Source organism: Heterodontus francisci, unplaced genomic scaffold (assembly GCF_036365525.1).
Source record: "Heterodontus francisci isolate sHetFra1 unplaced genomic scaffold, sHetFra1.hap1 HAP1_SCAFFOLD_845, whole genome shotgun sequence".
Classification (NCBI taxonomy): Eukaryota; Metazoa; Chordata; class Chondrichthyes; order Heterodontiformes; family Heterodontidae; genus Heterodontus; species Heterodontus francisci.
The window spans coordinates 199,166-214,424 of NW_027141316.1; positions in this window are offsets into that span (position 1 = coordinate 199,166).

Genomic DNA, 15,259 nt, shown 5'->3' on the forward strand with positions numbered 1-15,259 from the left:
CTACCCATGTCTCCGAAATGGCCACTACATCGAGATCCCAGGTACCAACCCATGCTGCAAGCTCACCCACCTTATTCCGGATGCTCCTGGCGTTGAAATAGACACACTTTAAACCAGGTTCTTGCTTGCCAGTGCCCTCTTGCGTCCTTGGAACCATATCCCTGACCTCACTACTCTCAACATCCTGTCCACTGGAACTACAATATAGGTTCCCATTCCCCTGCTGAATTAGTTTAAACCCCCCCGAAGAGCACTAGCAAATCTCCCCCCCAGGATATTGGTACCCCTCTGGTTCAGGTGAAGACCATCCTGTTTGTAGAGGTCCCACCTACCCCAGAAAGAGCCCCAATTATCCAGGAAACCAAAACCCTCCCTCCTGCACCATCCCTGCAGCCACGTGTTCAACTCCTCTCTCTCCCTATTCCTCACTTCGCTATCACGTGGCACAGGCAACAACCCAGAGATAACAACTCTGTTTGTTCTCGCTCTAAGCTTCCACCCTCGCTCCCTGAATTTCTGTCTTAAATCCCCATCTCTCTTTCTACCTATGTCGTTGGTGCCTATGTGGACCACGACTTGGGGCTGCTCCCCCTCCCCCTTAAGGATCCCAAAAACACGATCCGAGACATCACGAACCCTGGCACCTGGGAGGCAACACACCAACCGTGAGTCTCTCTCGTTCCCACAGAATCTCCTACCTGTTCCCCTAACTATGGAGTCCCCAATGACTAATGCTCTGCTCCTCTTCCCCCTTCCCTTCTGAGCAACAGGGACAGACTCTGTGCCAGATACCTGTACCCCATTGCCTACCCCTGGTAAGTCGTCCCCCGCAACAGTATCCAAAACGGTATACCTGTTGTTGAGGGAAACGGCCACAGGGGATCCCTGCACTGCCTGCTGGTTCCCTCTCCTTCCCCTGACGGTAACCCATCTACCTACTTCTTTTACCTGAGGTGTGACTGCCTCCTTATAACTCCTGTCAATAATCCCCTCCGCCTCCCGAATGATCCGAAGTTCATCCAGCTCGAGCTCCAGTTCCCTAACGCGGTTCTCGAGGAGCTGGAGTTGGGTGCACTTCCCGCAGATGCAGTCAGCAGGGACACTCTTGGTTACAGTGAGGGGTGTGGGAAATATCAGAGGGTGACAGTGAGGGGTGTGGCCTATATCAGTGTTACAGTGAGGGGTGTGGGATATATCAGTGTGACAGTGAGGGGTGTGGGATATATCAGTGTTACAGTGAGGGGTGTGGGATCTATCAGAGTGTTACAGTGAGGGGTGTGGTATATATCAGTGTTACAGTGAGGGGTGTGGGATATATCAGTGTGACAGTGAGGGGTCTGGGATATATCAGTGTGACAGTGAGGGGTGTGGGATATATCAGTGTTACAGTGAGGGGTGTGGGATCTATCAGAGTGTTACAGTGAGGGGTGTGGTATATATCAGTGTTACAGTGAGGGGTGTGGGATATATCAGTGTGACAGTGAGGGGTCTGGGATATATCAGTGATACAGTGAGGGGTGTGGGATATATCAGTGTTACAGTGAGGGATGTGGGATATATCAGTGTTACAGTGAGGGGTGTGGGATATATCAGTGTGACAGTGAGGGGTGTGGCCTATATCAGTGTTACAGTGAGGGGTCTGGGATATATCAGAAGGTTACAGTGAGGGATGTGGGATATATCAGTGTTACAGTGAGGGGTGTGGGATATATCAGTGTTACAGTGAGGGGTGTGGGATATATCAGTGTGACAGTGAGGGGTGTGGGATATATCAGTGTGACAGTGAGGGGTGTGGGATACATCAGTGTTACAGTTTGGGGTGTGGGATATATCAGTGTTACAGTGAGGGTGTGGGATATATCAGTGTTACAGTGAGGGGTGTGGGATATATCAGTGTGACAGTGAGGGGTGTGGGATATATCAGTGTTACAGTTTGGGGTGTGGGATATATCAGTGAAACAGTGAGGGGGTGTGGGGTATATCAGAGTGTCACAGTGAGGGGTGTGGGACATATCAGAGAGTTACAGTGAGGGGTGTGGGACATATCAGTGTGTTACAGTGAGGGGTGTGGGACATATCAGTATTACAGTGAGGGGTGTGGGATATATCAGAGTGTTACAGTGAGGGGTGTGGGATATATCAGAGAGTTACAGTGAGGGGTGTGGGATATATCAGAGTGTTACAGTGAGGAGTGTGGGATATATCAGAGTGTTACAGTGAGGGGTGTGAGATCTATCAGAGTGTTACAGTGAGGGGTGTGGGATATATCAGTGTTCCAGTGAGGGGTGTGGGATATATCAGAGTGTTACAGTGAGGGGTGTGGGACATATCAGTGTTACAGTGAGGGGTGTGGGATATATCAGAGTGTTACAGTGAGGGGTGTGGGATATATCAGTGTTACAGTGAGGGGTGTGGGATATATCAGAGTGTTACAGTGAGGGGTGTGGGATATATCAGTGTTCCAGTGTGGGGTGTGGGATATATCAGAGTGTTACAGTGAGGTGTGTGGGATATATCAGTGTTCCAGTGAGGGGTGTGGGATATATCAGTGTTCCAGTGTGGGGTGTGGGATATATCAGTGTTCCAGTGAGGGGTGTGGGATATATCAGTTTTCCAGTGAGGGGTGTGGGATATATCAGTGTTCCAGTGTGGGGTGCGGGATATATCAGTGTTACAGTGTGGGATGTGGGATATATCAGAGTGTTACAGTGAGGGATGTGGGTTATATCAGAGTGTTACAGTGAGGGGTGTGGGATATATCAGTGTTACAGTGAGGGGTGTGGGATATATCAGAGTTTACAGTGAGGGGTGTGGGATATATCAGTGTTCCAGTGTGGGGTGTGGGATATATCAGAGTGTTACAGTGAGGGGTGTGGGATATATCAATGTTACAGTGAGGGGTGTGGGATATATCAGTGTTACAGTGAGGGGTGCGGGATATATCAGAGTGTTACAGTGAGGGGTGTGGGATATATCAGTGTTACAGTGAGGGGTGTGGGATATATCAGTGTTACAGTGAGGGGTGTGGGATATATCAGTGTTACAGTGAGGGGTGTGGGATATATCAGAGTGTTACAGTGAGGGGTGTGGGATATATCAGAGTGTTACAGTGAGGGGTGTGGGATATATCAGTGTTACAGTGAGGGGTGTGGGATATATCAGTGTTACAGTGAGGGGTGTGGTATATATCAGAGTGTTACAGTGAGGGGTGTGGGATATATCAGTGTTACAGTGAGGGGTGTGGGATATATCAGAGGGTTACAGTGAGGGGTGTGGGATATATCAGTGTTACAGTGAGGGGTGTGGGATATATCAGAGTTCCAGTGAGGGGTGTGGGATATATCAGACTGTTACAGTGAGGGGTGTGGGATATATCAGTGTTTCAGTGTGGGGTGTGGGATATATCAGAGTGTTACAGTGAGGGGTGTGGGATATATCAGTGTTACAGTGAGGAGTGTGGGATATATCAGAGTGTTACAGTGAGGGGTGTGGGATATATCAGTGTTACAGTGAGGGGTGTGGGATATATCAGAGTGTTACAGTGAGGGGTGTGGGATATATCAGTGTTACAGTGAGGGGTGTGGGATATATCAGTTTTACAGTGAGGGATGTGGGATATATCAGAGTGTTACAGTGAGGGGTGTGGGATATATCAGTGTTCCAGTGTGGGGTGTGGGATATATCAGAGTGTTACAGTGAGGGGTGTGGGATATATCAGTGTGTTACAGTGAGGGGTGTGGGATATATCAGAGTGTTAAAGTGAGGGGTGTGGGATATATCAGTGTTACAGTGAGGGGTGTGGAATATATCAGTGTTACATTGAGGGGTGTGGGATATATCAGTGTTACAGTGAGGGGTGTGGGATATATCAGTGTTACATTGAGGGGTGTGGGATATATCAGTGTTACAGTGAGGGGTGTGGGATATATCAGAGTGTTACAGTGGGGGGTGTGGGACATATCAGTGTTGCAGTGAGGGTGTGGGATATATCAGTGTTACAGTGAGGGGCATGGGAGATAACAGTGTTACAGTGAGGGGTGTGGGATATATCAGTGTGTTACAGTGAGGGGTGTGGGACATATCAGAGTGTTACAGTGAGGGGTGTGGGATATATCAGAGTGTTACAGTGAGGGGTGTGGGACATATCAGAGTGTTACAGTGAGGGGTTTGGGATATATCAGACTGTTACATTGAGAGATGTGGGATATATCAGAGTGTTACAGTGAGGGGTGTGGGACATATCAGAGTGTTACAGTGAGGGGTGTGGGATATATCAGAGTGTTACAGTGAGGGGTGTGGGACATATCAGAGTGTTACAGTGAGGGCTGTGGGATATATCAGAGTGTTACAGTGAGGGGTGTGGGATATATCAGAGTGTTACAGTGAGGGGTGTGGGATATATCAGTGTTACAGTGAAGGGTGTGGGATATATCAGTGTGTTACAGTGAGTGGTGTGGGATATATCAGAGTGTTACAGTGAGGGGTGTGGGATATATCAGTGTTACAGTGAAGGGTGTGGGATATATCAGTGTTACAGTGAGGGGTGTGGGATATATCAGAGTGTTACAGTGAGGGGTGTGGGATCTATCAGAGTGTTACAGTGAGGGGTGTGGGATATATCAGAGTGTTACAGTGAGGGGTGTGGGATATATCAGTGTTACAGTGAAGGGTGTGGGATATATCAGAGTGTTACAGTGAGGGGTGTGGGATAGATCAGTGTGACAGTGAGGGGTGTGGGATATATCAGTGTGTTACAGTGAGGGGTTTGGGACATATCAGAGTGTTACAGTGAGGGGTGTGGGATATATCAGAGTGTTACAGTGAGGGGTGTGGGATCTATCAGAGTGTTACAGTGAGGGGTGTGGGATATATCAGAGTGTTACTGTGAGGGGTGTGGGATATATCAGAGTGTTACAGTGAGGGGTGTGGGATATACAGAGTGTTACAGTGAGGGGTGTGGGATATATCAGTATTACAGTGAAGGGTGTGGGATATATCAGAGTGTTACAGTGAGGGGTGTGGGATATATCAGTGTGAAAGTGAGGGGTGTGGGATATATCAGTGTGTTACAGTGAGGGGTTTGGGACATATCAGTGTGTTACAGTGAGGGGTGTGGGATATATCAGTGTGTTACAGTGAAGGGTGTGGGATATATCAGAGTGTTACAGTGAGGGGTGTGGGATATATCAGTGTTACAGTGAGGGGTGTGGGATATATCAGTGTGTTACAGTGAGGGGTGTGGGATATATCAGTGTTGCAGTGAAGGGTGTGGGATATATCAGAGTGTTACAGTGAGGGGTGTGGGATATATCAGTGTGAAAGTGAGGGATGTGGGATATATCAGTGTGTTACAGTGAGGGGTTTGGGACATATCAGTGTGTTACAGTGAGGGGTGTGGGATATATCAGTGTGTTACAGTGAAGGGTGTGGGATAGATCAGTGTGAAAGTGAGGGGTGTGGGATATATCAGTGTGTTACAGTGAGGGGTTTGGGACATATCAGTGTGTTACAGTGAGGGGTGTGGGATATATCAGTGTTACAGTGAGGGGTGTGGGATATATCAGTGTGTTACAGTGAGGGGTTTGGGACATATCAGAGTGTTACAGTGAGGGGTGTGGGATATATCAGAGTGTTGCAGTGAGGGGTTTGGGACATATCAGAGTGTTACAGTGAGGGGTGTGGGATATATCAGAGTGTTACAGTGAGGGGTGTGGGATATATCAGTGTTACAGTGAGGGGTGTGGAATATATCAGTGTTACAGTGAGGGCTGTGGGATATATCAGAGTGTTACAGTGGGGGGTGTGGGATATATCAGAGTGTTACAGTGAGGGGTGTGGGATATATCAGTGTTACAATGAGGGGTGTGAGATATATCAGAGTGTAACAGTGAGGGGTGTGGGACATATCAGAGTGTTACAGTGAGGGGTGTGGGATATATCAGTGTTACAGTGAGGGGTGTGGGATATATCAGTGTTGCAGTGAGGGGTGTGGGATATATCAGTGTTACAGTGAGGGGTGTGGGATATATCAGAGTGTTACAATGAGGGGTGTGAGATATATCAGAGTGTTACAGTGAGGGGTGTGGGACATATCAGTGTTACAGTGAGGGGTGTGGGATATATCAGTGTTACAGTGAGTGGTGTGGGATATATCAGTGTTACAGTGAGGGGTGTGGGATATATCAGAGTGTTACAGTGAGGGGTGTGGGATATATCAGTGTTCCAGTGTGGGGTGTGGGATATATCAGTGTTACACTGAGGGGTGTGGGATATATCAGAGTGCTACAGTGAGGGGTGTGGGATATATCAGTGTTACAGTGAGGGGTGTGGGATATATCAGTGTGTTACAATGAGGGGTGTGAGATATATCAGAGTGTTACAGTGAGGGGAGTGGGATATATCAGTGTTACAGTGAGTGGTGTGGGATATATCAGTGTTACACTGAGGGGTGTGGGATATATCAGAGTGCTACAGTGAGGGGTGTGGGATATATCAGTGTTACAGTGAGGGGTGTGGGATATATCAGTGTTACAGTGAGTGGTGTGGGACATATCAGTGTTACAGTGAGGGGTGTGGGATATATCAGTGTTACAGTGAGTGGTGTGGGATATATCAGTGTTACACTGAGGGGTGTGGGATATATCAGAGTGCTACAGTGAGGGGTGTGGGATATATCAGTGTTGCAGTGAGGGGTGTGGGATATATCAGTGTGTTACAATGAGGGGTGTGGGATATATCAGTGTTGCAGTGAGGGGTGTGGGATATATCAGTGTTACAGTGAGGGGTGTGGGATATATCAGTGTGTTACAATGAGGGGTGTGGGATATATCAGTGTTGCAGTGAGGGGTGTGGGATATATCAGTGTTACAGTGAGGGGTGTGGGATATATCAGAGTGTTACAATGAGGGGTGTGAGATATATCAGAGTGTTACAATGAGGGGTGTGAGATATATCAGTGTCACAGTGAGGGGTGTGGGATATATCAGAGTGTTACAGTCAGGGGTGTGGGATATATCAGTGTCACAGTGAGGGGTGTGGGATATATCAGAGTGTTACAGTGAGGGGTGTGGGATATATCAGTGTTGCAGTGAGGAGTGTGGGATATATCAGTGTTACAGTGAGGGGTGTGGGACATATCAGAGTGTTACAGTGAGGGGTGTGGGATATATCAGAGTGTTGCAGTGAGGGGTGTGGGATATTTCAGTGTTACAGTGAGGGGTGTGGGATATAACAGTGTTACAATGAGGGGTGTGGGATATATCAGTGTTATAGTGAGGGGTGTGGGATGTATCAGAGTGTTACAGTGACGGGTGTGGGATATATCAGTGTTACAGTGAGGGGTGTGGGATATATCAGAGTGTTACAGTGAGGGGTGTGGGATATATCAGTGTTACAGTGAGGGGTATGGGATATATCAGAGTGTTACAGTGAGGGGTGTGGGATATATCAGTGTTACATTTACGGGTGTGGGATATATCAGAGTGTTACAGTGAGGGGTGTGGATTATATCAGAATGTTACAGTGAGGGGTGTGGGATATATCAGTGTTACAGTGAGGGGTGTGGGATATATCAGTGTTACGTTGAGGGGTGTGGGATATATCAGAGTGTTACAGTGAGGGGTGTGTGATATATCAGTGTTCCATTGAGGGGTGTGGATTATATCAGAATGTTACAGTGAGGGGTGTGGGATATATCAGTGTTACGTTGAGGGGTGTGGGATATATCAGAGTGTTACAGTGAGGGGTGTGTGATATATCAGTGTTCCATTGAGGGGTGTGGATTATATCAGAATGTTACAGTGAGGGGTGTGGGAAAGATCAGACTGTTACAGTGAGGGGTGTGGGATATATCAGAGTGTTACAGTGAGGGTTGTGTTTTAAATCAGAGTGTTACAGTGAGCGGTGTGGGATATATCAGAGTGTTGCAGTGAGAGGTGTGGGATATATCAGTGTTACAGTGAGGGGTTGTGGGATATATCAGAGTGTTACAGTGAGGGGTGTGGGATATATCAGACTGTTACATTGAGGGGTGTGGGATATATCAGAGTGTTACAGTGAAGGGTTGTGGGATCTATCAGAGTGTTACAGTGAGCGTTGTGGGATCTATCAGACTGTTACATTGAGGGGTGTGGGATATATCAGAGTGTTACAGTAAGGGGTGTGGGATATATCAGAGTGTTACAGTGAGGGCTGTGGATATATCAGAGTGTTACAGTGAGGGCTGTGGGACACATCAGAGTGTTACAGTGAGGGGTGTGGGATATATCAGAGTGTTACAGTAAGGGGTGTGGGATATATCAGAGTGTTACAGTGAGGGGTGTGGGATATATCAGAGTGTTACAGTAAGGGGTGTGGGATATATCAGAGTGTTACAGTGAGGGGTGTGGGATACATCAGAGTGTTACAGTGAGGGGTGTGGGATATATCAGAGTGTTACAGTAAGGGGTGTGGGATATATCAGAGTGTTACAGTGACGGATGTGGGATATATCAGAGTGTTACAGTGAGGGGTGTGGGATATATCAGAGTGTTACAGTGAGGGGTGTGGGATATATCAGAGTGTTACAGTAAGGGGTGTGGGATATATCAGAGTGTTACAGTGACGGATGTGGGATATATCAGACTGTTTCATTGAGGGGTGTGGGATATATCAGAGTGTTGCAGTGAGGGGTGTGGGATATATCAGAGTGTTACAGTGAGGGACATGGGATATATCAGTGTTACAGTGAGGGGTGTGGGGTATATCAGAGTGTTACAGTAAGGGGTGTGGATTATATCAGAGTGTTACAGTGACGGATGTGGGATATATCAGAGTGTTGCAGTGAGGGGTGTGGGATATATCAGAGTGTTACAGTGAGGGACATGGGATATATCAGTGTTACAGTGAGGGGTGTGGGGTATATCAGAGTGTTCCAGTGAGGGGTGTGGGATATATCAGTGTTCCATTGAGGGGTGGGAGATATATCAGTGTTACAGTGAGGGGTGTGGGGTATATCAGAGTGTTCCAGTGAGGGGTGTGGGATATATCAATGTTACTTTGAGGGGTGTCGGTGATATCAGTGTGTTACAGTGAGGGGTGTGGGAAATATCAGTGTTACAGTGAGGGGTGTGGGATATATCAGTGTGTTACAGTGAGGGGTGTGGGATTTATCAGTGTTACGTTGAGGGGTGTGGGATATATCAGAGTGTTACGTTGAGGGGTGTGGGATATATCAGAGTGTTACAGTGAGGGGTGTGGGATATATCAGTGTTACAGTGACGGGTGTGGGATATATCAGTGTTACAGTGAGGGGTGTGGGATATATCAGTGTTACAATGAGGGGAGTGGGATATATCATCGTGTTACATTGAGGGGTGTGTGATATATCAGTGTTACGTTGAGGTGTGTTTGATATATCAGAGTGTTACAGTGCGGGTGTTTGATATAGCAGAGTGTTACAGTGCGGGTGTTTTATATAGCAGAGTGTTACAGTGCGGGTGTTTGATATAGCAGAGTGTTACAGTGCGGGTGTTTGATATATCAGAGTGTTACAGTGCGGGTGTTTGATATAGCAGAGTGTTACAGTGCGGGTGTTTGATATAGCAGAGTGTTACAGTGCGGGTGTTTTATATAGCAGAGTGTTACAGTAAGGGTGTTTGATATAGCAGAGTGTTCCAGTGAGGGGTTTGGTATAATCAGAGTGTTAGTGTGAGGTGTGTGGGATATATCAGAGTGTTACAGTGAGGGGTGTGGGATATATCAGAGTGTTACATTGAGGGGTGTGTGATATATCAGTGTTACGTTGAGGTGTGTGGGATATATCAGAGTGTTACAGTGCGGGTGTTTGATATAGCAGAGTGTTACAGTGCGGGTGTTTGATATAGCAGAGTGTTACAGTGAGGGGTGTGGGATATATCAGAGTGTTAGTGTGAGGTGTGTGGGATATATCAGAGTGTTACAGTGAGGGTGTTTGATATAGCAGAGTGTTACAGTGAGGGTGTTTGATTTAGCAGAGTGTTACAGTGAGGGGTGTGGGATATATCAGAGTGTTAGTGTGAGGTGTGTGGGATATATCAGAGTGTTACAGTGAGGGGTTTGGGATATATCAGAGTGTTACAGTGAGGGGTTTGGTATGATCAGAGTGTTGGTGTGAGGTGTGTGGGATATATCAGAGTGTTGCAGTGAGGGTGTTTGATATAGCAGAGTGTTACAGTGAGGGGTTTGGTATAATCAGAGTGTTACAGTGAGGTGTGTGGGATATATCAGAGTGTTACAGTGAGGGGTTTGGTCTGATCAGAGTGTTGGTGTGAGGTGTGTGCGAGATATCAGAGTGTTACAGTGAGGGTGTTTGATATAGCAGAGTGTTACAGTGAGGGTGTTTGATATATCACAGTGTTACAGTGAGACGCTATCGTGCCCGCGTCTACCACCTCCGCTGGCAACGCGTTCCAGGTGCCCACCACCCTCTGCGTAAAGAACTTTCCACGCATATCCCCCCCTAAACTTTTCCCCTCTTACTTTGAACTCGTGTCCCCTAGTAATTGAATCCCCCACTCTGGGAAAAAGCTTCTTGCTCTCCACTCTGTCTATACCTCTCATGATTTTGTACACCTCAATCAGGTCCCCCCTCAACCTCCGTCTTTCTAATGAAAATAATCCTAATCTGCTCAACCTCTCTTCATAGCTAGCGCCCTCCATACCAGGCAACATCCTGGTGAACCTCCTCTGCACCCTCTCCAAAGCATCTACATCCTTTTGATAATGTGGCGACCAGAACTGCACGCAGTATTCCAAATGTGGCCAAACCGAAGTCTTATACAACTGTAACATGACCTGCCAACTCTTGTACTCAATACCCCGTCCGATGAAGGAAAGCATGCCGTATGCCTTCTTGACCACTCTATTGACCTGCGTTGCCACCTTCAGGGAACAATGGACCTGAACACCCAAATCTCTCTGCACATCAATTTTCCCCAGGACTTTTCCATTTACTGTGCAGTTCACTCTTGAGTTGGATCTTCCAAAATGCATCACCTCGCATTTGCCCTGATTGAACTCCATCTGCCATTTCTCTGCCCAACTCTCCAATCTATCTATATTCTGCTGTATTCTCTGACAGTCCCCTTCACTATCTGCTACTCCACCAATCTTAGTGTCGTCTGCAAACTTGCTAATCAGTCCACCTATACTTTCCTCCAAATCATTTATGTATATCACAAACAACAGTGGTCCCAGCACGGATCCCTGTGGAACACCACTGGTCACACGTCTCCATTTTGAGAAACTCCCTTCCACTGCTACTCTCTGTCTCCTGTTGCCCAGCCAGTTCTTTATCCATCTAGCTAGTACACCTTGGACCCCATGCGCCTTCACTTTCTCCATCAGCCTGCCATGGGGAACCTTATCAAACGCCTTACTGAAGTCCATGTATATGACATCGACAGCCCTTCCCTCATCAATCAACTTTGTCACTTCCTCAAAGAATTCTATTAAGTTGGTAAGACATGACCTTCCCTGCACAAAACCATGTTGCCTATCACTGATAAGCCCATTTTCTTCCAAATGGGAATAGATCCTATCCCTCAGTATCTTCTCCAGCAGCTTCCCTACCACTGACGTCAGGCTCACCGGTCTATAATTACCTGGATTATCCCTGCTACCCTTCTTAAACAAGGGGACAACATTAGCAATTCTCCAGTCCTCCGGGACCTCACCCGTGTTTAAGAATGCTGCAAAGATATCTGTTAAGGCCCCAGCTATTTCCTCTCTCGCTTCCCTCAGTAACCTGTGATAGATCCCATCCGGACCTGGGGACTTGTCCACCTTAATGCCTTTTAGAATACCCAACACTTCCTCCCTCCTTATGCCGACTTGACCTAGAGTAATCAAACATCTGTCCCTAACCTCAACATCCGTCATGTCCCTCTCCTCGGTGAATACCGATGCAAAGTACACGTTTAGAATCTCACCCATTTTCTCTGAGTCCAAGCATAACATTCCTCCTTTGTCCTTTAGTGGGCCAATCCTTTCTCTAGTTACCCTCTTGCTCCTTATATATGAATAAAAGGCTTTGGGATTTTCCTTAACCCTGTTTGCTAAAGATATTTCATGACCCCTTTTCGCCCTCTTAATTCCTCGTTTCAGATTTGTCCTACATTCCCGATATTCTTTCAAAGCTTCGTCTTTCTTCAGCCTCCTAGACCTTATGTATGCTTCATTTTTCCTCTTAGCTAGTCTCCCAATTTCACCTGTCATCCATGGTTCCCTAATCTTGCCATTTACACCCCTCATTTTCACAGGAACATGTCTCTCCTGCACGCTAATCAACCTCTCTTTAAAAGCCTCCCACATATCAAATGTGGATTTACCTTCAAACAGCTGCTCCCAATCTACATTCCCCAGCTCCTGCCGAATTTTGGTATAGTTGGCCTTCCCCCAATTTAGCACTCTTCCTTTAGGACCACTCTCGTCTTTGTCCATGAGTTTTCTAAAACTGACGGAATTGTGATCACTATTCCCAAAGTAGTCCCCTACTGAAACTTCAACCACCTGGCCGGGCTCATTCCCCAACACCAGGTCCAGTATGGCCCCTTCCCGAGTTGGACTATTTACATACTGCTCTCGAAAACCCTCCTGGATGCTCCTTACGAATTCTGCTCCATCTAGACCTCTAACACTAAGCGAATCCCAGTCAATGTTGGGAAAATTAAAATCTCCTATCACCACCACCCTGTTGCTCCTACATCTTTCCATAATCTGTTTACATATTTGTACCTCTATCTCACGCTCGCTGTTGGGAGGCCTGTAGTACAGCCCCAACATTGTTACCGCACCCTTCCTATTTCTGAGTTCTGCCCATATTGCCTCACTGCTCGAGTCCTCCATAGTGCCCTCCTTCAGCACAGCTGTGATATCCTCTTTGACCAGTAATGCAACTCCTCCACCCCTTTTACCTCCCTCTCTATCCCGCCTGAAGCATCGATATCCTGGGATATTTAGTTGCCAATCATGCCCTTCCCTCACGCAAGTCTCAGTAATAGCAATAACATCATACTCCCAGGTACTAATCCAAGCCCTAAGTTCATCTGCCTTACCTATTACACTTCTTGCATTAAAACAAATGCACCTCAGACCACCAGTCCCTTTATATTCATCATCTGCTCCCTGCCTGCTCTTCCCCTTAGTCACACTGACTTCATTATCTAGTTCCTTACAGGCTTTTGTTACTACCTCCTTCCTGTCAACTGACCTCAATTGGTTCCCATCCCCCTGCCACATTAGTTTAAACCCTCCCCAACAGCGTTAGCAAAAGCACCTCCAAGGACATTGGTTCCAGTCCGGCCCAGGTGTAGACCGTCCAATTTGTAATAGTCCCACCTCCCCCAGAACCGGTCCCAATGTCCCAAAAATCTGAACCCCTCCCTCCTGCACCATAGATAGAGACTGAGGGAGAGAGTTAGAGACTGGGGGAGAGAGTTATAGACTGGGGGAGAGAGATAGAGACTGGCGGAGAGAGATAGAGATTGGGGGAGAGAGATAGAGACTGGGGGAGAGGGATAGAGACTGAGGGAGAGAGATAGAGACTGGGGGAGAGGGATAGAGACAGGGGGAGAGAGATAGAGGCTGGGCGAGAGGGATAGAGACTGAGGGAGAGAGATAGAGACTGGGGGAGAGGGATAGAGACAGGGGGAGAGAGATAGAGGCTGGGCGAGAGGGATAGAGACTGGGGGAGTGAGTTAGTGACTGGGGGAGAGAGACAGAGACTGAGGGAGAGAGATAGAGATTGGGGGAGAGAGATAGAGACTGGGGGAGAGGGATAGAGACTGAGGGAGAGAGATAGAGACTGGGGGAGAGGGATAGAGACAGGGGGAGAGAGATAGAGGCTGGGCGAGAGGGATAGAGACTGGGGGAGTGAGTTAGTGACTGGGGGAGAGAGACAGAGACTGAGGGAGAGAGATAGAGACTGAGGGAGAGAGATAGAGGCTGGGGAAGAGAGATAGAGACTGGGGGAGAGAGTTATAGACTGGGGGAGAGAGATAGAGACTGAGGGAGAGGGACAGATACTGGGGGAGAGGGATAGAGACTGAGGGAGAGGGATAGAGACTGGGGGAGAGGGATAGAGACAGGGGGAGAGGGATAGAGACTGGGGGAGAGGGATAGAGACTGACGGAGAGAGATAGAGATTGGGGGAGAGAGATAGAGACTGGGGGAGAGGGATAGAGACTGGGGGAGAGGGATAGAGACTGGGGGAGAGAGATAGAGACTGGCGGAGAGAGATAGAGACTGGGGGAGAGAGTTATAGACTGGGGGAGAGAGATAGAGACTGGGGGAGAGAGATAGAGACTGGCGGAGAGAGATAGAGACTGGGGGAGAGATATAGAGACTGGGGGAGAGGGATAGAGACTGAGGGAGAGAGAAAGAGACTGGGGGAGAGGGATAGAGACAGGGGGAGAGAGATAGAGGCTGGGCGAGAGGGATAGAGACTGGGGGAGAGAGTTAGTGACTGGGGGAGAGAGACAGAGACTGAGGGAGAGAGATAGAGGCTGGGGAAGAGAGATAGAGACTGGGGGAGAGAGTTATAGACTGGGGGAGAGGGATAGAGACTGAGGGAGAGGGATAGATACTGGGGGAGAGGGATAGAGACTGAGGGAGAGGGATAGAGACTGGGGGAGAGGGATAGAGACAGGGGGAGAGGGATAGAGACTGGGGGAGAGGGATAGAGACTGGGGGAGAGAGTTAGTGACTGGGGGAGAAAGACAGAAACTGAGGGAGAGAGATAGAGACTGGGGGAGAGAGATAGAGACTGGGGGAGAGAGATAGATACTGGGGGAGAAGGATAGAGACTGAGGCAGAGGGATAGAGACTGGGGGAGAGAGTTAGAGACTGGGAGAGACAGAGTCTGGGGAGAGAGATGGAGATACTGGGGGAATGGGACTGAGAGTCGGCTCCCTGCGAACCGGACAACGGTGGATGAGGGGATGCGGGAGATGGAGGAGGGGTGATGGAGACCGTCCGGACCTTTCCACTGACCCTCTGTCCCCCGCCCCCTTTCCCCACCAGCGATGCAGGTGGAGTTTAACTGGAGCCAGAGCACGGGGACAGGCATGGGAGTTAAATTCCGCAACGCCGAGCATATTCTGCCTATCAGGACCCGCGCGGCGAGTAGGCCATCCGTCAGTCATTGGACCCTTGACCCCTTCCCCTCCGTCCCCTCCATGGCCCCGCCCAGTCTCGCCCCGGGACGAGGCTTTCCAGAGGTTGGCCCATCCCTTGTCCCGTC